The following is a 23,386-nucleotide window of genomic DNA, read 5'->3' as shown; positions in this document are numbered from 1 at the left end:
ACCTAGGATTGGTAACAGGCGGTAAGTGCTGGGCTCCTAGGATTGGTAACAGGCGGTAAGTGCTGGGCACCTAGGATTGGTAACAGGCAGTAAGTTCTAAGCACCTAGGATTGGTAACAGGCGGTAAGTGCTGGGCACCTAGGATTGGTAACAGACGGTAAGTGCTGGGCACCTAGGATTGGTAACGGGCTAAGTTCTAGGCACCTAGGATAGGTAACAGGCGGTAAGTGCTGGGCTTTTTCAGAGCTAGAAGTTTTTTAAGCAGCAGTGGTTTCTGGCATAAGGAATGGACAAATGTAACCTTACTGCCGGTGTGAATTCAGCCTAACTTCAGATGTGCTCCTGTGTCTATATTTAGTTAAAGTGAACTTTTGTGAAAACATTTTTTTTTTCACTTGATTCTCTTACAAAATTGGCTCAGCAGGCCCATGCTGGCTCGGCTTCCACCTTCTCTCTGATGCTCACTTGTACGTCCAATGCTGCCTTGCACTGCGCATGCATTAGAATGAACACTTTTTTTTTTTACATTATAAGAAAGCCTCTGAAAATGCATGCACACAAGGAGCAGTGCAGAGCCTCTTGGGATATGTGACACAAATATTCCAAGAGGCTGCGGATTTCCCCTTCGGTCTTTACCGAAATGGAAGTGAAGACTGAAGGGGAGAGGTCCTCTCCACAAAAGTGTAAAAACAAAAACGCACATTTTTCCATTACATACCAGAGAAAGTCACTCTTTAATATAATGTTAAAAATGTGGGGATGCTATGTGTGATATCAGATGGGGACAAGACAGACAGTGACCCCCTCTTATCACTGTCCATATTCTATATAAAAACAGTTTGTGAAGTTTATCCGCAGTGTGTAATGTCATCGGCAGCGCAGTGTGATCGCTATGTGAGTGTAAAAGCTGCTTGTCATATTCTGCAGCCTAACAACCCGCTGTGTTCAAACCTTCATATATCCTAAACCGTTGGTTGTATTAACTTGAAATTTTTAAGGTACACTGTAGTTTCCAGAATTAAGAGGTGCAGGGAAACCAAAATATAGGTGGAAGTGGGAGACACGTGTGGCAATCACCTTTCATCACCATGGCATCATTACAACATTAAAAAAAAAAACTGTACATCAAAATGCACTACCTTGTTACACATGACTGTAACCTTCCAGTACCTCAACCTCAATAAAATTTAGTGGGCAGAGTTTATGTTCTAATGATGCTGTAGTAATGAGATTGTAAGGGGAGAATGTGCCCGCCACTTGCACCTATATTTTCAGTTTTGTACCCCCCACCCTCAGAGAAATTGGTGTACAAAGAAGAGAAGCAGACAGTAGTTTCATAGGTATTGATTTGTGACAGGTAGGTATATATTTAGGGGCCCCACCCTAAATGTGCTCCTTGCTATGTTAGTGGCTCCAGGGTTCCCAATTTGCACTTTCAATTTAGGACTCCTACTTGCACTTTCCTTTGAAACAGTAACCCCAAAGTTCAATTTTCATAACTTTTTACATTTGTAAACCCCATATCTTGAAATTCTTTAAAGCTGGGGGCTGAAATTGTAATAACTAGTATCTATGAGGGTCCCCTGTACACCCTGAAAATGACAGGTCATTGTGACATACATATTAGGAGATAAGGAGGTTTGTACACAGAGCTGTGAGGATGCAGAATTCACACGCAGAGCTAGAGGTGGATACATTTCACAGGCAGAAATCCGAGCTTGTGCTATGAGATGGGGGCAGGGCTGCCTGTGTATCCTTCACATGAAGGCTGAACTGTGTGCTAACCTCTCATCAGCAGCAATCCTCTGAATTGATGACACAGAGCACAGATGGCACAGAGCAGCCTCACTGAGATCCGTGCATCCGAGGATGAGAGCTGGGCGGGGTATTCAAATCAGCCGGGCGGAGCAACCGGCTAAAAACCTCTGGGGAAAACTGCATTCAAACAATATCAAATGAAGTTACTTGTCTGGTATGTTTGTAAAGTTTCGTAAAGGATGTTGGAGGTTGGGTGTGATCCTTTTGAGTTGCAATATGTTCTGCTGCTTGGTGCTACTTTTCCTTTTTTTTTTTTTCTTTTTTTTTCTCACATCTGTGGAGGTTCCCTGCAGCGTAACTGCTTTCATACACAAAAGTTTGTGACATATTGCTCAGTAGAAATATGTCTTCAGGCTCTTTTATATTTCAAAATTCTAAAATTGTATTATGAGCCTTTTCACTTTTCAGAATCTGAAGCAGGCTAGTCATGAGCATGTGACCGGAATTACTTCTTTTGCCCAACATTCAGTAAAGTTTATAAGGTTAACAAAGGTCATACTTAAAAGGTCACTCTCCCAACTTTTTAGACATTTATCCAGAGTTTCATTTTTGTTTCAATCAGTTTTATTAAGTTTTCAGAGAAAAATAACAAAACAATCAGACATACAACGCATACATCATATCGAACATAACAGTGTCGGCTTCGTATTAACGAAAGTATATAACCAGGAAGCTGCATATTCCCAGAAAAAAATAACAAAAGACATAATAGTCCTAAAGGGACCGTATAGCACATATTAAACCTGTACAAAAACAGCTACATATCTGCTAGCGGAAGGATTCGGCACAGGGTGGAAACCAATATTCTTAGACAACAAATAAAATAAAAACAAAATCAAAAACAAACACATATAACAAAACAGCCCGAGGGGGATGGGGAATGTCACTCGATACAAAAATAAAAGAGATATATAATAACCCTCAATACCGGGGTTGTGTTCCATCTTGTAAGCCTGGACACTAAATAAAATATGTATGAAATCGGGGGGATTCTTTAAACCAATCCCAAGTGGACCAGGTAATTTTAAATTGTTCCAATCTGTCATCATCCTCTGCAACCAACATCTACATATGACGGTTTTTTTGGAGACCCAGTTGGCTATAGAAGGAGCAGCAGGTTGCTTCCACAATCTCGGAATAGTGGCCCTTGCTGCAGTAAGAAAGTGACGTAAAACCTCACGTTTGATAGTTTTGAGCGAACCCGGAACCATGGATAAAAGAGATATTTTGGGTATTGGTTATGGTGGACCCAGTGCTGTCATTAAATATCTGAATAATCGTGTCCCAAAAGCGAGATATAAGTGGACACTCCCACCCTATATGAAGCATTGTCCCCTTTTGTAAGTGGCATCGCCAGCAACGATCAGATTGTGTAGGGAGGATTCTTTGCAGGTCCACAGGGCAATAATACCACCTGGATAGAATTTTGTAATTAACCTCTTGAGCTTTACAGGTTAAGGCCAACTTATGCGTTAGGATAAATGATTTTTCCCAATCATCTGCAGTTATATCTAGTGTATATAGGTGCAGAGGGCTTAGAGTTCTGAGCAATTAGCTCGTACAACCTGGACACAACATGAGAGGGGCGATCAGGCGAGCTAACCAACTGCTCAAATACCATCAAACTTCTATATAGGGAGGATAAATCAGTAAATGAAGCTACAAATGAAGTCAGTTACCTATATGAAAGCCAAGATAGCAACTTGCTTCTGTTTGGAAGATCCAGGGAGGCCAGTGGGGGAACCCGTCCATTATATAATATACTCAGAAGATGACGGCTGTCCAAGGCGGACCAAGATAGAAATGTGGAGGTTCGCATTGCCGGGGGGAACGCTGGATTATCAAATAGTGGAGTCATGGGTCCTGGATTTGTCGACAATTTCCCCGCTCTGAGGAGGATATCCCAATTGTGTAGTAAATCCAATGTAAGTGGAGGTAGAGGATGGGCCGGCTGTATCAACGACTGGTCCCCCCATGGCAGGGATCGGAGGCTAACTGGAGATAAACAGTCTTCCAGCCGTACCCATTCCCTCAGCTCCCTGTTGTGAAACCAGTCTATCAAACGCACTAAAACCGACGCCCTATAATAGGAAATAAGATCTGGGGCCCCTGCACCTCCTCCATTTTTGGCCTTGGACAGGGTACTAAATGCCAGCCTAGGGCGCTTCCGATGCCATATAAATTTTAAAAATAACCAATGTATTTTACGAAGATTTGCAGTTGACAGATATAACAGTCTCTGGATTATATCCATCTTAAGAGTTTATACGGGCGAACCAGGAGAGGGGCAGGGAGTCCTATTTCTGAAGGTCAGATTGAAGTTTACTGTACATTGAGGAATAGTTAAGTGAAAACAATTTGGAGGGATCCGATGGAACCATTATAACCAAATACTTAATGGCATCAGTACAAATCTGGAAAGGCACATTAGCACGCATAACTGACATTTGGTTAGAGTCCAAGGTAACATTAAGAATTTCAGATTTGGAATAGTTGACCTTGAAATTACTATGTATACCAAATTCATCAAGCTCCCTCAGGATGGAAGGTATCGTGACATGAGGGGATGATATATACATCAGGAGGTCATCCGCGTATAAAAAAATTTTATATTGTGTATCACCCACCTGGATCCCTTTTACATCTGGATTGTGGCGCAAGGCCACAGCCAAATTTTCCATAATTAAAGCATAGAGTAAAGGGGAGAGAGAGGACACCCCTGCCTCGTGCCATTCTTGATTTGAAAAGAATCGGAGAGAGTGCCGTTAACCCGCACCCGAGCTCTGGGCGAAGAGTACAATGCTGCGATTCTAGAGACCATGCAGGGGCCCAGGCCCACCTGACGTAACGCTGAATACATAAACTGCCAACTAACCCTGTCGAAGGCTTTTTCAGCGTCTATTGACAGTAAGCACGCAGGGGTGCCTGAAGATTTAGCAAATTGGGTCAGCAGGAGAGTCTTAATAGTATTGTCCCTGGCTTCCCTTCCATAAATAAACCCCGTTTGATCCTTATGGATCAATGATGGCATAAGTGGGGACAACCTGTTGGCAATCAACTTGGAAAAAAATTTTGCATCCACATTAATCAATGATATAGGTCTATATTTAACCTCCTGGGCGTTACACTGATGTCTAGATTTCTGTACCAAAAGCGTTACACTGTTTTTCATGAAATTTTTTTTTTTTTACATTTTAGACCTGTAAGTTACAGAAATATGTCCGAACAAGGGTCTAGTACAGGGGTCTGCAACCTGCGGCTCTTCAGCCTCCTTGTTATGGCTCCCTTCGGCTGCTGCGGGGAGATCTCTGATGGGGGATCCCCTTCCTCCCAAGACACTGCGGAGGAGGGGGATTCCCTATCCGGTGTTCTAATGAAAAAAATCTACCAGTGAAATAAATTGCTGCAGGAGGAGCTGCGGACACTGGGTAAGTATTTCCTTTCAGTTGTAATCCGATTGTCATACAATGTATGACAATCGGATTGCAATAGAACATTTGTTTACATTTAACCACCTGGTGAGGAAAACTCGGGGTTAGCGAAAATTGCAAAAGTTTTTACCCCGAGCATGCTCGGGCTTAACGGCCAGGTGGTTAAAGCAAACCGTATGGTCTTTGCCAGGCTTGGGAAGAACCGTAATATGCGCTTCTAAACTTTGTGATGGAAACGGTGTATCAGCAGAAACAGAAGAGAACACTTTGGTCATGAAAGGGACAAGATTAGGAGCATAGAGCTTAAAAAACCGTGGAGTAAATCCATCTGGACCAGGGCTTTTTCCGGTCGGGTGGCCTGCAAGGCAGCAGAGACCTCCTCCTCCGTAAACGGGGATTCCAATTGCGAAATCACCTCAGAGTCCAATGTTGGAAGGGCTGTTTTAGTTAAATATTTCTGTAGAGAGGAAGGAGTAGCCGGAACAGGGCGTATTTGATAAAGCTACGCATAATATTTATGAAAAGTCTGCAGGATCTCTTTGGGGATAGATGTCAACCTGCCATCAGGAGCAGGATATTGTCTATGTGAGAATACATGTTGTGCGGGTGGGAGAAAAAGATATAGTCTTTGGTAGTGGGGTGCAGAATGCGCCACATATCCATTATTCTAAGATCATGCAATTTAGAATGAAGGGAGTTTAATTTGGAGTACGAGATCTGAGTTTTCCCTGATGAAGTGTCAATGCGGGGATCCAAAACACAATTAAAGTCCCCACCCACTATAATAGATCCCTCGGCAAATCCCTTCAGTATCTCCAAATATTGAGATAGGGCCGTTGTGGGTTGTTGATTGGGAGCATAAAAGGAGGCCAATGTAAAATTTCTTATCCCAGAGAGAAATTTTTGAGGAACAAATACCTGCCCGGAGAATCAGAGCGGGAATCTAGTATCTGTACTGGTAACGATTTATGAAAAGCTATAGAAACTCCCTTAGTTCTAGATTTAGGATTGGAGCTATGGTACCACAGGGGATAATAGGGATCGCAGAAAGAGGGAAGTCTAGTGGAGTGAAAATGGGTCTCCTGTAGGAGTAGGATATTCACTCTTGCTTTATGTTGAGCATATAACAATTGAGAACGTTTGTTCGGGCTATTTAGACCCTTCGCATCAAGGGTACGGATTTTCAAAACATGTGCTTGAGTATGTGCCGAGGACATTAGGGGGAAGGGGCGCAGGAAAGGGCACCAGATGGGCGAGGCAGGTGCCCTTTCAAAAATCTCCTCTCAGGATTAGGACAATCACTCAGCCAAACACGGCAGGTGGTAGTCCAAGTTGAGGTCAGTGGTAGTCTGATGGTACTTGGTAGCCCAAGAAGCATAGACAAATAAGATGATAGATAGTAGATCCAGAAATATCGCTTGAAGTGGCCTGGGAGCCAACATACACTGTTGTCGGTGCCGATTTAACAGCCTAGGTTGTTGGAGGGGGAGAAAGATGACCCGTGGAGGTGCTTGGAGATCTATCAGGCGGCTGTCGTGAAGGAGCTTGCGATGACCCTGGTTTGCTGTTGAGGAGTGAAGTTTCTGTGGGCGATTCAGGTAATATGATGTCAGGAAGGTGTAAATCTCGCACAATGTGAGGCAGGTCGGATGGCTCACGGAGAACTAGGGTTCTTCCTCCCGATCTGATAATGAGATGGAAGGGAAATCCCCATCTAAGTGGGATGTTCCGTTCACGAAGAGCTGTTAGAAGTGGTTTAAGAGCCCCCAGTTGTATCTGCGCCCCAGCATATTCAATAGTTGCAGATTCTCTGGCCTTTTTCATAATATCTTCTCTGGTTCTGAAGAAGTGGATTCGACATACAACATCTCTAGGGCGTTGCAGATTTGTGCTGTGTGGGCCCGGAGTTCTATGTACCTGATCTATCTCTATATCAGCATCGGATGGAACAGCAAGGAGTTTAGCAAAGATAGAATATGCCGCCGTGGACAATTCTCAATTCCGTATAGTTTCAGGTAAACACCGTATACGTATATTGTTCCGCCTATTGTGGTTTTCGGCATCATCATGCAATAGATACAACATATTAATTTGTGCTTTGTGGCGTTCCAAAATATCCGCATGGGACACTACTTGTGAAGAAAGTTCAGCACAGTGGTTTTGTAGGGCTGTGGCGGTACTAGGAACTTGTTGGATGGACTGACGCATGGTGTGAAATTCTGCCTTGCAGCTCGCTTCCAAGCGCCCTATACTATAATCCAAATCTTGCCTGGTGTGTAAGGCTCTGAGGTGGGCCTTCCAGTCCCACTCCTCCTCAGAAACCATGTTTGCAGGGCTATGACTTAAGGAGGCTTCCAAAGAAGGAAGTGAAAGAAGTCAAAGAAGGAGAGAAACTAATGGTACCTCTGGTGGTGGCGTGGTGGAGACTTCTGATCCCTGTGCAGCTGATTCCTGTTGTAATCCAGCCCGCAGTTGTGTGGATCGCGATGCAGGTGCCTGCCCGTCTGATGACGCCGAAAATCTAGCCCCCTCCGGGGCGCTCCTTCTGTGCCACCTTCACTTTAGGACCCATAGAGCAGAAATAATAGGCGCCGTAGCGCTGCCACAATCTGATATCCCCCAGGCGGGAGGCGGAGCTCAGGAGATTTGCTTCCTACTCCGCCGCCATCAGGCCACGCGCCCCCAGAGTTTCATTTTTAATTCTATATTTGTGAAAGAGTAGGGAAGATCTCTTCAATGAGGACATAGGCATCAGTAGGAACTGTTGGGGCTTCAAATTCCTTCCTTATTCTACTAAAATCAAGGTACACAAATATACAGCAGTAAATTCATAAATGTCATTGCATTTTGCATGTTTTGAGACTAAAGCCAGAGACCAAATAATGTATTTGGAAAGGAAACCCAGTTTACATGATGTGTCGGTCTCCTGCTCTCTCCAGTTTGGAGCGGCATGCAAAGCGAACTTTGTAGTCCACTGCACTCCGGACTGTGGCCTGCAGGTTATGAATGGAACACAAAATGCAGATGGGGTGTCCAACAGATGGTGATATCCCCACTTTTCCAAAAATAGGTCTCTAAGTGTTTATATTGATGTATTTATAGCCACTAGAGCCATTTACTTTTGCACCAGAAATAGCAAGGGGTACTGAAACACCACAGGGTACCAAAAATTCAGACCCCTCTCCACTATCCAAAATGCAAATTAAAAAATGCTTGGCAGAAACATCAAGTAAAGCAATGTTGGGATTGCCTTTTAACTTGCAATAGGAAGTTGGAAATTATAACATTCCTTTATGATTTATGATCTCATTGCTAAAGGCATTTAGGCACATTACTTGATAATAAATTTCCAGCATCTTGGCACCCTAGGTGTTGCAATGCCTGACTGTTTCAGAATAACAGCTGTTCCCTCAGATTGAATGAATAAATGTTGTTAGGCCTTTGAACAATTATTGCCTGCTTGTGTAAATGAATATGATTTGTTGTAGTCATTCTTCCACCAGTGACATGTTGTGGGTCTCATGAACTCCCATTTTCTTGGCAATGTGAGCATTCAATTATCACATTGCCTAGTTTCTATTGTATGCTCTGTGATCTTATCACACCTCAGTCCCACGATTTTTTTCTGGTCTGTTCAGCATTGTCTCTGCTAATGTGCTGATGACCAAAAACCATTTTCTTTCATGTTATAGTGTTACAGTAAAATGTGTATAAAAAGTGCAATCCCAAACAACAAAGATGACAATGTTTGTTTTGTTCTAGTTAATGGTGTTTGTATTAGATAGTAAAAGGAAATTTCAGATCATGTTTTATGTTATTATTATTAGGCATCAGTCATTTTGCCTAATTTACTTCATGTATCAATTTGTATGAGCAACTTTCTAGGTAGCCCATACCAACTAATCAATTTGCACCTTTGCCGTTTCTTGAGATATATTAGTCCAGATTTTTTCCATACACATTTAAACCCAGAATATCTTGGATCTATGGGCATTGGTGGAATTGCTTATTAGGCTTTATTAGAATAAAATGGTTCACAAATTTCCTAATCTGTGCCAGCACAATGTAGTGCTTGGGAGAATGGAAGAACTGTTGATTTGAAACATTGTAAGGGCTGGTAAAACTTAGCATTTCAGCTTGCTTGGTGATCTGAGGTTCATCTGAGAATTATATATGGTAAAAAAGAGCAAGGAATCACATGTAACAATCGGACCTAACCCATGGTTAGTAGACAAGCTGGTTGGGTAAACGTTTTTTGGCTAAAACTATGATTAAGGCAAACTGATGGCCACAAAATAACTTGCAGCATAACTTACCCCAAATAGCAATAAAAATCTAGCAGGAGTTCTAATCCTTCCCCACACTATCCCAAAAAAATAATTTTGAGCTAGTCATACATTTAAGCCCATTCCTACACTGAAGTGTTGCATTACCCATGCATATTAACTGTTTCTTTCATAAGGAACATTAACTCTTCCTACCATTAACATTTTGTTGACTGGAAATATACATTAAAAGCCAAAAAGAACCAATAGATATCCTTTGGGTGACACATGACTGTAGATTTAGACTTGGCTTCGCAGAGATTAGATTGCCAGGGCAGCCTAGTGTAATAAGCCTTATCTGTTGTGAAGTTTAATATTTACCTTTGGCGACCTTTGGCTGCACACATTACCTTATCTCCTTTTTAAAAATAATGATCATAGTGAAAAGGTAATATGTGGTGGGTGTTATTTTACCGCATCTATTTTTTGCTACCACATCAACACTTTTCAGGAGTCTAAGCCTCTTTTACTAGCGGATGGTTTAAACCTTCTGGTATACCATAAGATTTTAAGGAGGTTTAATGTGTTTCAGGAAGGATCTTAAAGTAACCATATGATAGAGAGAATTCTAGTACCTCATTTTGGTGTATCTGCCTTCTCTCTTTGGAATCCAGATTATTATTTTTGTCTGGAGGTACTTTTCCAGCTCCAGATTCCTTAGCCTCTACGGGAGGTTCAGCCTTCTTAGGACAAAAAAAGTCTGTAAAAACATTAAAATGGTATTTAAACATATTTGGCAAAAAAAAACACTGGCAAAAAAACCAGACTTTTCAGTACTTTAAATAGTCACTGTAAAAAGTGCAGAAAAACGTTTGTCTTTGGATATACTTTATTTAAATATACATCTGCAAATTTTCATTTTGGTGTTCTCACATTTTGAAACATCCAAAGTCAATAAAAATTTTTGATTGCGTGGGAAAGGTTAAGATACAAAGGTGGAATAGCTCCTTTGCTGGCCCAAAATGCTATCAGCAGCAGTGAGGGATCCACATAATAATGGCCTTGCTAGCCAGAGAGCAATTTATTATGGCAATTTGTTGCTAGTGTCAAGTTTACTAAGATACAATGTTGCCCATGTGACTCGACTCCTAGGTAGACATTCAGTCTCTTTTTCTGTAAAGGGGATACAAGTTTGGAACCCAAAAAATCTGATCATTGATGGTTGCCACAAGATCCATTGTCCCTGTTAGGAGATATCTAAAAACTTAATTATATCTTATTTTCCGTTGTCACCAGGACAAAATGTGAGAGTGACTCTTCTCTGTCTGATGCTTTATTACATCAATTTCTCTTTTTTATTCCTAGTTTGTTAGAATATTCATTCAATAATTAAGTTAATGCTCTATAAATGTTTACATGTTTTCGTTAAAGTGTTTTACATCCTTTTTACCGTGAGAGAACCCTTGAAATAACTTTCAGGTCTTTAGGAAACTCCTGCTATCATTACTATTATAGCTCATAGTACAATGTGGTGGTCAGTGGGAAGAATGTCTCCCTTGCAGATACTCAAAAAGTCACAAACTGCTCATTGCTCAAGGAATCCCTAGCAATCTCTGGAGAAACCCTAGGGTTCTATGGAGCCCTGGTTGAGAAACACTGCATTAGCAAGTCCTTTATTTTATTTTTTATTTTTTTGCAGCTAACAAGCTAATAATCATATAATTTTACTCCTATCGCTCACTGATGTGATGCACTAAACTATCTGCCAAAGCTAAAGTTTGTATGTGTTTATGTGGATTTCCCCTTCTGGGTTCGTAGTGATATCACAATGTAAGCGTTGTGTAAAATGTCAGCGCTATAAAAATACTGACTAACAAGATAATAATAACTTGTAACCCCCAGGATGTATGCAAACTAGGTGTTCTGACTTTCTAATTTGCCTGCTTGTCCCAAGTCAGAGAAAGTATTGAAGCCAAATACAGGCAAGCAACTCCAATTGAATGCACAGTTGTGAATGATTTGTATGTGAATAAGCTCCTAGACCTTAACTTTTTAGTTTGTGTTTGTTCATATTCTTTGTCAGTATTTTACTTTTTATATTTTCCTCCCAACTGGCAAATCTGCAGAAAATGAAAACCCTGTGTTTTCAGCCATTGATGCTCCTGAAAAACAAATGACTGGCCTAGGGCTGCTGTAGGCCTGGAAAACATTTGTTTTCCTTTGCTGCAGGTGTAATAACAAGGCCAGGACTACAAAGATTGTTTTTGTACTCTAGGGGACCACAGCTTGTTTTTATATCTCATTTATTTTTCCAGGAACACTTCTTTTAACTCTTTCCCGTCAAGGGTACCTCCTTTTCACAATTTAAAGCCCAGGTTCTGACAAAATATTTTAGTTGGTGAATGAAGTCAAATTTATTTGTATGTTTTTGCAGACCATGAGCCTATCTAGCTCAATAAATGGGGTGAGGGAATGGTGTCATTCAGGAAAGATTCAACTTTATTATAATTTGATGAAGCTTTACATCCTTCCTATTCCTGTCCCTTTGTGTATTTAATTGAAAGATAAAATATATTTTTAAAAATCTGTACTTAATACTTTTATTGTTGTATTTAGCCTCTACGTGCCTTTAAGATGTCTGTCTTATGTGTTGCATATGTTGGTAAATGGTCATGATTTGCCATGGCAGTACGGCCGACACTACTAAGAAATGTTTCCCATTCTCATAAACAGCACCCAATAAAAAAAAGCTTTGGCTTTAGATACACTTCAAACATCTAATTGTGTTGCTTTGCCCCAAGTATGCTAATGTGCTGTTTTTAGCCCACTGACCTCTGTTGTGACAAAGCCACTTGTTTTAAATAGGCTGCCCAAGTACTGTGTTGCAGGTTAATCTGCATTGGCACCATTTTTTTGGTTCACATTTGTGTATCGCTGTATCCTAAAATGCATGTGCAATATATTACCCCGGCTGTGTACTTTGGGATATGAAATGAATGATGTCATACTGTATATCGTGCATTACTGTGCTGTACACACAATACACAACTCTGAATGGGTCAACAATATGAGATACTATCCTTTCAATCCATGCAAAGTGGCATCATCTGTTAGGTTTATATTGAAAATGGATTAGTCTATTACTGTAACACAATTTGACTGACCCCTGTAATAAATATATTATGGATATGGTCTTCCATAATAAATAATACTATTTCTTTATTGATACATGTGTTTTAAAACGATGCCCTGTGTCTCAAGTAATTAGATCTACAACTTCTTATTTTGGACTACAAAATCATTAGACCTAATGTGGGAGAATGGTTGAGTGTAAGTAGTTTAGCAAAATAGGAACTGGCTAGGGCTGAAATCATTTAGTCCACAATAACGCAGTGTGTTGTCATTTGTGGCTTATCAACAAGTATTTTTGTGTACTTGCAGGACCATTAAATAGGAAAATAAAAAAAAAAATATTGTGCATCTATTGCATAGATTAGTGGTCGCCAACCTTTCGAACCTCACGCACCACTAAATTAATTTTTTTTTTTAAGCCTGCGCATACGTGGGGAGCTGTGTGACACTCAAAGGGGAAGAGACTTCCCCCAGAGTTACGTCATGACTCTCCCATTGCAGGCTCAGACCTGCTTGCTAAACATCCTGGTGGGACAGGGCGCAGGGCTGTAACTATGGGCGACATGATCAGCAGGGCAGGAGAAGGACTCCGCTGGGGGGGGCGCACTGGCCAGGTATTTTTTCTGCAGATCACCAGTTGGGGGCCGCTGGCAAAGATGTACTGCATATGTTTCATTTAATTTATTGTGCCGTGACATACACTTTAAATCTCAGCGGACAGGAAACAGAAGTCCTATTTATGGTATTTCCCAAAGCACAAACCCTGATATATATTAAACCAGTACCTTCCCTAATTCAAGTTTTTTTTTTTTTTTTTCTGCATTCGATGTTGAAAGTGATTGCAGACTCTTCTGAAATACAATTTATTTGTGGTATGTGTTCTGGAATTTCCACTAGGTTCATTTTGGCTTTCAAAGCCAAAAGCAACAGGATGGGTTCAAAAACAAACAAACACAAAAACACACACCATTGTCATCCTCAGGGAGCAACACGCCTAGGGCAAAGGTCGAAAAATCCACAGAAACCAATCAGAAATCACTTTGTTAGAATAGGTCCAGCTTAAGTTGTGTTGCTTGCTAGATATTGTGTATAGGGCATCGCTCAGTTTAACAGTGTGTCAGGCATGGCAGCCAGGCAAGTAGCATTTGCACAGGTAGTGGTCGTCAATGGCAACCTCCGTGTTTCTTACTGGAAAGATAGATCATTGAATAAACCTGTAGGAATGAGTCTGACCAAATGTTTATTCTAAAATAAGTATGATAATTTGCCAATGTGGCAAGAAATTCCCCAAGATAATGGCAACCAATCCATTTCTTTATCAATATGGGGAAGGGGAATTAGTTGCCATAGGCAACTCCGAAGAACGATTATCACAAAGGCCCTGTTGCCATGGTGCCATTGCCTAGCTGCAGGGTGTTGCGCCCCTTTACTGTTTATTGCTTTCTGTGCAGGACGGTATGAAGACTATGAATGCTATAAGTTTGTCGTATATTCATATATGGGTACTTCAGAATAAGAAAAGTACATGTAAATACTGTGTCTTTCACTTCACATGGCCCACATACTCTAGAAACAGATGGTGATTTTACACAATTGCACAAAACCCTCTCTTTATGATGTCATATTTACTGCTTGAAGATGAGGTGGTAAAAGCTTTAACCCTGCTGGGACAGGTTTATTAAAAATAGGTCAGGTTGCCGATAGCAACAGTTTTAATTTCCTACTTTACTAATATAATGCCGATATTGTTCTTTGCTCCAGATTGTAAAGCAGATTGTCGGCGTCGTCCATTGTCCGATCGACCGTCCTGGCAGATCCACGGACGATGAACGACGACCGATCCTAATGAAAGGGAAGGGGGGGAGCGCGCAGCAGGGTGCCGCTCCATCGCTCTCCCCCCCCTCCATAGAGCAGAACGGTGCTGTATGTACAGCACCGTTCATGCATCGTGTAGTCCTTTGTCGTTGGAAAGGATCGTGAAAGATCCTTTCCAACAACAAAAAGTGCACGTGTGTACGCAGCTTAAGAGAGCTACACAAATATTCCGCAATGCCCAAACATTTGTACACAAGCCCACTATCAACTGTTGATAATGGGGGCTCATTCAAACACAGATTGGCCAAATTGTCTTTCTTCAGTCTTTCTTCTTTTCTTGGCTGTCCTGGGACAAGTGTGCAGATAGCATGTGGAGGTCCAACATCATCTAGGCCTTTCCTGCTCAACCTGGTTGTCCAAACCTGACCCTATTATTCATTGGATTTATCTGATTCCATCATGGAGGCTCAGCATTACGTGAGTCTTAACCCAGCACCCCACTAACCCTTTAAACTGTCCATGATCTGCCTGCATTGCACAGGGAAGCGTAGATATCTTTTTTTTTTTTTTTTTTTTAATTATTTGATATTTATTTTGCGTGTTGATGAGGAGACAGCAGAGAAGCAATTCTAAGCAGATTACATGTTGTCTTCAAGCGGATTCTGCATCTGACAGTGAGGGGTAAATCTCATGCGGTATCCCTTTGGAATATTTATACAATGTTGCGCTATAGTGAGTGCAAAGTATGACCTAGAAAATGTGAGATATTAGCAAATTCTTTTATGTAGCGTTTAATAAATCGTGCCTGATGCCAGTCCTTTTTAAACTGATTTCTAAAAGCTGTCAAAAAAATGTTAACACAATCCATCCAGTGATTTCTTCCTTTCGTGTTTTATCAGAGATCTTGCGTCTGTTTTCATCTTCTGGCCGCAAACCCAGACCTCTTCCTGTTACAAACCCACAGAGACGGCCTGACACAACGTCACCATGGAAACCAGTTTTGGACTGAGTGTCTGCTGGCCTGGATGTGACAAGGTTGGGATTGTTCGAGGGTAGGTCCACTGGGGGAAAATTGGAATTCCAGAACATGCAGCCACCCCCTCTGTACAAGCTGCATTGTATTCACATTTTTATTTCGCATTCTGTTGGTGGGAACTCTAGTAAGGAATTCTATTTCCAAACCTGCTTCCTATAAACAAGTCTGATTCATGATGGCATGTTGTAAAAGCTATAATTAATCCAGAATCCTAATGTCCTGGAGGCATGTCTTTCTGTCATTTTTATAATTGGCATAACCGGTAACAACTCCAAGTATGTATGTTCCAGGATACTGTGTGATGAATTGTGGGTAATCTGAAAGCTCAGCATTGCACAGGCCAGTGGTTGTGCTCCTGTCACACGTGCAGGCTCATGTTCTCAGTTTATTGCATAATTACACATAAATTCTTGTATAACCTCTCACATAAACACCAGACAGAAATGTGCCTTGGTTGGTGTATCCTGCCAAGTATTGTGTGCTCATATGGATTAGCCCTTGCTGAATAGTAAACAATAGAAAGAAAGGGAAGGCTTAAGGGTCCAGTAAACCTAGAACAACCATGTGTGGAATTATTTTACAATTTAAAACTACTTCATTTTACGTAAACCCACTTTACTTATCTATAACAATCCCCTACCTATCTATCTACTTATGTAGATACTACATTTACAACCCACATCCTCTACTGTCTCTAGGAAGATTTGGTCACATCTTAAGCTACATACACACTTCCAATTATTATCGTTGGAAAACGAACGACGAACGTTCATGCACGATATATACGAACGATCGTATAGCACCGATCCTGCACATAGAGTTAACGACACGATCGTTCGTAGATATTGTATTTTTTTCCTTCCTCTGGACCAACTATGTCTTATAGGGTTTTATATCTGGGATATGTTTATTTCCCTAGTGGTTGAACTTGATGGACTTATGTCTTTTTTCAATCTAACCTACTATGTAACTATGCGAGTTGGTTTTGAAAATAAATATTTTGTCCTGATTCTGTCAGTATGCATAGGCATGACATACATTTCACATACAAGTCAGTTTGTGTGTGACACATTTCCCCTCTAATACAGACTCCTCTTTGTTTGTTGACTAAAATGAGAGCTCATCATGGCAGATGCTGGAGCTGTCAAATTTTGCTACCTGGTATACTCAGTTCATTGCCACACAATCACAATTTATGAAAATAATCCTTGTTGTTTAGAGGTGTTGGTCTTTTTAGGAATATCACTGTTCATTGTTTAACTTTAAGTGTCTTTATTCCATATTGAACCCTGTAGAAGTGACTCAACTAACCATGGTCAACCAACCATGACGGACATCCATCCGTAAATTTCCATTCCCCTCATCTAGGGTACATTGTCATTTTGTACCAGAATAAGTGTCTGACCTCTCTGGCTCTGGTCAAGCAGCAATTCTTGTTACAAATTGACGCAGTCAAGCTGCTTCTTTTCTATCCTTCTCCTTCCATTCAACCCTATTAATAACCAAACACTTCTCCGGGTTCTCACTCGAATGCCCTGAATTACATTCACTTAATTTGTTTATTAGATCAGTTTAGCATTGTCCAAACCTGAAATGGTAAAGGGGAATATTCATCTAACATGTAGCAAATCATGGTTTCATGTACCAAAAGAGTGTTAAAAAAGTGGTTTCTGACTGGTGTAACAGGTTGCCTTTCATTGGCATTTATTACACATCATGTACATAGGTCTTTATCTGTGAACATTAGACACAATGGCTAGAAAACAAAGTCTGTGTATTTTCTGTGACCACCAACTTTTTTTTATTTTAACTCTGTACTAAACAACTGGAATTTGGATGGCATGGGTAACAGGCACATTCAGATAATGGGCACATTTTATTAGATCTTTAAAAAATTAGAGATGGAAGAAACTGTTATGGCTATGGCATGGTAAGTTCAATAGACTACTAACTCAATTAGACAATTAGAGTCCCAGATATAAATTTTGCAAGTTGGAATGTGAAAAAGCATGTCAATGTTTTGGTTGTGGTTTGAAAAAGCCTTTTTCTATTGGTTGGCAGAAGATGCATTCTTACAAAAACTATAAACCAACCTTATTACCTCAAAATTATTTTCAGGTTTTGGAGAAAACCTGGTAAAATCAATTTTTTTTTGTGGGGAAAAGGCGCATAAATTGGTGAAACAAATATCCCCCTTACATTAGTAGCTAACATACCACCTTTAAAAACACTTAAAAATAGTCATTCAGCTGGCTCCACCAAGCGGTGTTGGCCCCTGAACTATGCAAGCGGTCAATCAGCCACAGTTTAACTAGGCGAGGTCAATCAGCCACAGTTTAAGCAACCCCTAGCAGTCTCTGGAGTAACCCTGGTTGGGAATAGCTGGTATAGTTAGGTCCATACATTTTTGGACAGACAACTTTTTTCTAATTTTGGTTCTGAAAATTACCACAATTAATTTTAAATGAAACAACTCACATGCAGTTGAACTGCAGACTTTCAGCTTTAATTCAGTGGCTTGAACAAAAAGATTGCATAAAAATGTGAGGAGCTAAATTTTAGCCTTTTTTTTACACATTTTTCACTTAATTTTAGGGCCTCAAAAGTAATTGGACAAATTAAAAAGCTGAAAAAAATTTCTAATACTTTGTTGAAAACCCTTTGCTGGCAATGACAGCCAATAGTCCTGAACTCATTGACATCACCAGATGCTGGGTTTCCTCCTTTTTAATGCTCTGCCAGTCCTTTACTGCAATGGCTTTCAGTTGCTGTCTGTTTGTGGGCCATTCTGTCCGAAGTTTAGTCCTTTCTGTCCCAAGTTTAGACTTCAACAAGTGAAATGCATAATAAATTGGGTTCAGATCAGGTGACTGACTTGGCCGTTCAAGAATATTCCACTTCTTTGCTTTAATAAACTCCTGGGTTGCTTTGGCTGTATGTTTTGGGTCATTGTCCATCTGTATTATGAAACGCCTCCCAATCAATTTGACTGCATTTAGCTGGATTTGAGCAGATAGTATGTCTCTGAACACCTCAGAATTCATTTGGCCGCTTCAGTCCTGTGTCACATCATCGATAAACACTAGTGTCCTAGTGCCACTGGCAGCCATGCACACCCAAGCCATCACACTGCCATGTTTTACAGATGATGTGGTATGCTTTGGATCACGAGCTGTTCCACACCTTCTCCATACTTTTTTCTTGCCATCATTCTGGTAAAGGTTGATCCTGGTTTCATCTGTTCAATGAATGTTTTTCTAGAACTGTGCTTCCTTTTTTAGATGTTTTTGAGCAAAGTCCAATCTAGCCTTTCTATTTTTGAGGCTTATGAGTCACTTGCACCTTGCAGTGCACACTCTGTATTTACTTTTATGCAGTCTTCTTTTAATGGAATACTTGGATATCTATACGCCTACTTCCTGGAGAGTGTTGTGGCTGTTGTGAAGGGGTTTCTTTTCACCATGGAAATGATTCTGCGATCATCCACCACTGTTGTCTTCCGTAGACATCCAGGTCTTTTGGCATTGCTTAGTTCACCAGTGCTTTATTTCTTTCTCAAGATGTACCAAACTGTAGATTTTGCCACTCCTAAAATTTTAGCAATTTCTTGGATGGGTTTTTTCTGTTTTTGCAGCCTAAAGATGGCTTGTTTCACCTGCATGGGGAGATCCCCTTTGACCGCATGTTGTCTGTTCACAGTAAAATCTTCCACATACAAGCACCCCCTCTCAAATCAAATCAATTATCTGCCTAATTGATAATGACATAACAAAGGAATTGCCCACACCAGCCCACGAAATAGCCTTTGAGTCAATTGTCCAATTACTTTTGAGCCCCTGAAATAAAGTGACAATATATGAATGCTTAGCAACACTTCTCGCCATCTGCCCTGACGTGCCTGGCTCTGGACCTTCTCGTTCTCCCTCTGAAACTTTAAGAGCAAACAAAAATAAAAAGTTAAATTACACACAATTATATGCAACCTACCTCTCTAAAATTTTGGTACAAACCTGGCTCAATTTCCACCACAGATTCCACTACCTCCTCTGCAAGGTAAACGAGAATCAACTCTGCATACAAATAAAATCAAAAACATATTTGAACTATATCTAAAAATAATGTATTTTTCATATTTATAAAATTATACATTTTTTTTTTTTATTAACCATATACCAATATCCTACCTTCACCTCTACCGGCTCCTCCGGACGCCCAGCCTGGTCAGGTGAACCCAGAATGCACTCTGCATAAAAATAAAATCAAAAACATATTTGAACTATATGGAAAAATAATGTATTTTTCATTTTTATAAAATTATACATTTTTTCTCATTAAATATATACCAATATCCTACCTTCCACCTCTTGCTGCTCCTCCGGACGCACCTGCGGCTGCTCCTCTACCTCCTGAGCACGTCATCCTAATGCATAAAAACAAATACAGAAGCAAAAATTGTCATTAAAATTTTTTTTTTTAAAATTACAATAATAAAAAAATTACTAATAATTAAAAAATATATAAACAAATACAAATAAATTAAAAATAGTTTCCAAAAATATTACATAACCTCACAAAAGAATAATTTTCCAAAAAATAAACTTCTACAAACTGACAAAATTTTTACTTACGTTTTCTGGTGATACGACGCCTTAATGTATGCAGCACATCCCTCTCTCGGTTCTTGAGATCAGACCACCTTTTCCTCAATTGATCCTTCGACCGCTCCACACGAAACTTGTGCTGTAATCTCCTCTGCAATTTTTCTAAAATTCGATTTTTCCGCACATTCTGGGATTTGTAATGACCCCTCCGACCATCATAATCGCTTTTCTCCAGGACCTCCACCAACACCTCCATCTCCTTTCTTGACATAGGTGTGGCTCTTTGTGCGGACATACTCTGAAGACACTGGCAAACATTTAACAGGGAGTGGGTGGGTGCATTTGCAAAGTGCTGTGGGAAATCAGAAGTGCAAAGTGCAAAATCTGGCACGTGCGGTCCTTCGTACGAATATTCGCCCGACAATTCGATCGACAAACAAACATTATTGAGGTGAGTGATGCTGCATATTTTTATGTTTTTATAAGTTATATGTTTAAAGTTTTGTTATATTTTATATTTTAATGTTTTTCACAGATCATGGCCTATGATGCATTTAATAATCCTGACTTCATGCGTGAATTCATTGAGGCATACAGGTCTCATCCCTGTCTGTGGCAGGTAAAGTCTGCGGATTATTCAAATCGTCAGATGAAACTGAAGGCGTATACCGCTATGGTGGAGCTCAGCAGGACCGTTAATCCTGCCGCCAACATAAAATATGTGAAGCAAAAGATACAAAACCTGCGTTTTCAAAAAGGAAATGAACAAAATAAAATCTTCACAGCGGTCAGGTGCTGCAGCGGATGATGTATACGTACCTAAATTATGGTACTTTAATCTGTTGGCATTCACTGCAGATCAGGATGAAGGACGTCCATCAGTGTGCAGCCTTGAAGAAGCGGACAAGGATGCTGGGGAAGGTACACACAGGGATGCTGGGGAAAGCCTTGATGAGACTCCTGAGCTTTTCAAGACACCAGACCAGGTAAGTTATTTAAAAATATTTTTATTATTAAATTTATAAAAACACAGGCACAGTCCATATAGTAAAGTATAAAACATATAGTACAGAGTTTTATTGCCGTCCTACAAACATTGTGGTGTACAGACTATGTCATGCGATCCTGCCATTCTACTGCTCCAGTAGTGTTGAAGTACTCCAAGTACTTGGTTCGGTTTTCTTTAGCCAACACTGAAGCATTCTGAGGGACTGCAACCTGGAGATCCACTAGACCAGTGAATTGGTTACTGCTTTCACCCGGTGTGGCTGTAGTAGAATCTTGCTCCATTAGAGTACCAAATGATGCACTGCAATTATTGCGGCGTAGAAAATTATGTAGCAAGTAGCAAGCATAAACTACCTTGTCAATTTTGTCCATGCAGAGATTGATAGCAGTATGGAATATTCTAAAGCGATTTGCTAGAATACCGAACGCATTCTCAACCACCCTCCTAGCACTAGATAACAGGTAATTAAAAATTTTTTCCTGTTTGTCCAAGTTTTTTTGAGGATAGGGTTTTACCAGGTTTTCATGCAATGCAAATGCTTCATCTGCAACAAACACAAAGTTCAGTCCCTCCACAGTTTGGCTGTTTCTAGGTAGATGCAGTTGCTTGTTCATCAGCTTCCTGTGAAATGGCGTACCATCCTGATCCAGAACCCCTCCATCAGACATGCGCCCATTTCTTCCTATGTGCACTAAAACAAATTCATAACGGGCATTCACTATTGCCATGAGCACGATGCTGAAAAACCACCCCTTATATTTATAATAAAACGATCCAATGTCTACCGGTGGGGTAATTCTTACATGCTTCCCATCAATTGCTCCTCCACAATTTGGGAAGTTCCATACATTTTGAAAGTTCCAACCAAAAAAGGGGTCAGAAAAGGAAACATCAGGAGCTGGAAAAAAAAGAAGCTTTCAAAAAAGCCATGTCTATAATAAATGAAAAAAAGGATCATTTGGATGGCTTTGGCTTCTCTATCGTGTCAAAACTGCGGCAGATGGGCCCAGAAAAAGCAGGTGCGGTGGAGATTATTATGACAGATTTGGTGAACAAAGGCATGATGAATCAACTAAACCCACAATACCCTTACCTATTCCTACCCCTATCCATACCCGCAGCCTCACCCTTCACCTGTACAAACTCAACGCCACCCTTATGAGTATCATCCCTACCCTTCCTCCTGTACACCAAATCAGTACAGTTTTGGCAATGAAAGCCTCCATTTCACTGATTTATAGTGGGGGGGGGGTGTCACAAATGCTATTTGGTTTCATATTGTTGTTAATATTGTTAATTTTGTTTTAATGGTTTTGTTTTAATAAAGGTTATTTATTGTTATTTATACTTTTTAATTAGCACTTTGTTACATGCACTTTGTTGAATAAACTTTATCTTTTGGTGGTTATGAAGCAAATGTGTCATTTTGTTTTAATGATTGTATGGGGCCTCTACCTTTATGTACTCATCTTTCAAGCAGTCAATAATTGCTGCACATGTCTCCGGGATGATATGACCCATTGCTTGCGGTGAGATCCCAGTGGAGAACTTCATGTCCTGCAGAGATCTTCCAGTGGCAAGGTATCTCAGGGTGGTGATCAACCTCTGCTCAGGTGTAATGGACTTCCTCATGAAGGTATCTTGTTTCTGCAGAAAAGGTGTAACTGCAGAAAGTAATTGCTGGAAACAGACAAACTTGACATACAAAGATAATTCTTGTAGTCATCTGGGAATGAGTGGCGCAGTTCCCGTAGCAGAATCTCATGTGAAATGTTGTCTCGGTCCAACAACCAATCCTTACGCCACATTCGCCGCTTCTTCTTCTTAACCTCCTCCTCCTCTTCAAGCAGACATACCAAAGCAAGAGCTGCTTTCTTCTTCCTTGAGAACACTTTGAAGGGCATATTGCACATAGGGACAAAGGAACAGTGTGGTGAATGTCATTCATTTGATCCGATCGTTCGTACACAGTATTCACTTCCTGTGGTGCACGTCACTTCCTGTATCGTTCAAACGATCGCATCTATCGTGTGTACAATATCTTTGAACGATCGTGTCGTTATCTGTATGTACAGGATCGGTGCTATACGATCGTTCAAAGATATCGTGCAGGATCTTTTGTCGTTCGTTTACCAACGATAATAATTGGAAGTGTGTACGCAGCTTTACCTTTTTATGCAATCTTTTTGTTCAACCCACTGAATTAAAGCTAAAAGTATGCAGTTCAACTGCATCTGAGTTGTTTCATTTAAAATTAATTGTGGTAATGTACAGAACCA

The 23,386-nt window shown here is 40.5% G+C and overlaps 1 protein-coding gene across 12 annotated transcripts in view; it reads left to right on the top strand.

Annotated features, from left to right (window-relative positions):
- Positions 1-23,386, top strand: part of RALGDS (ral guanine nucleotide dissociation stimulator) — a 217,691-nt gene that overhangs the window by 156,749 nt on the left and 37,556 nt on the right. Inside the window, exon 1 of one of the 12 annotated variants that reach the window (XM_072429987.1) lies at positions 15,398-15,513. The exons of the other annotated variants lie outside the window; for them this stretch is intronic. The gene's annotated coding sequence lies outside the window, so the exon portion shown is untranslated. Of the gene's footprint in view, positions 1-15,397; positions 15,514-23,386 lie in introns of those variants that run through there. 12 annotated transcript variants of the gene reach the window in all.

The sequence above is a fragment of the Pyxicephalus adspersus genome, chromosome Z (assembly GCF_032062135.1).
Source record: "Pyxicephalus adspersus chromosome Z, UCB_Pads_2.0, whole genome shotgun sequence".
NCBI lineage: Eukaryota > Metazoa > Chordata > Amphibia > Anura > Pyxicephalidae > Pyxicephalus > Pyxicephalus adspersus.
The sequence above is the reverse complement of the archived record's forward strand: the minus strand, read 5'-3'. Positions and strand labels throughout refer to the sequence as shown.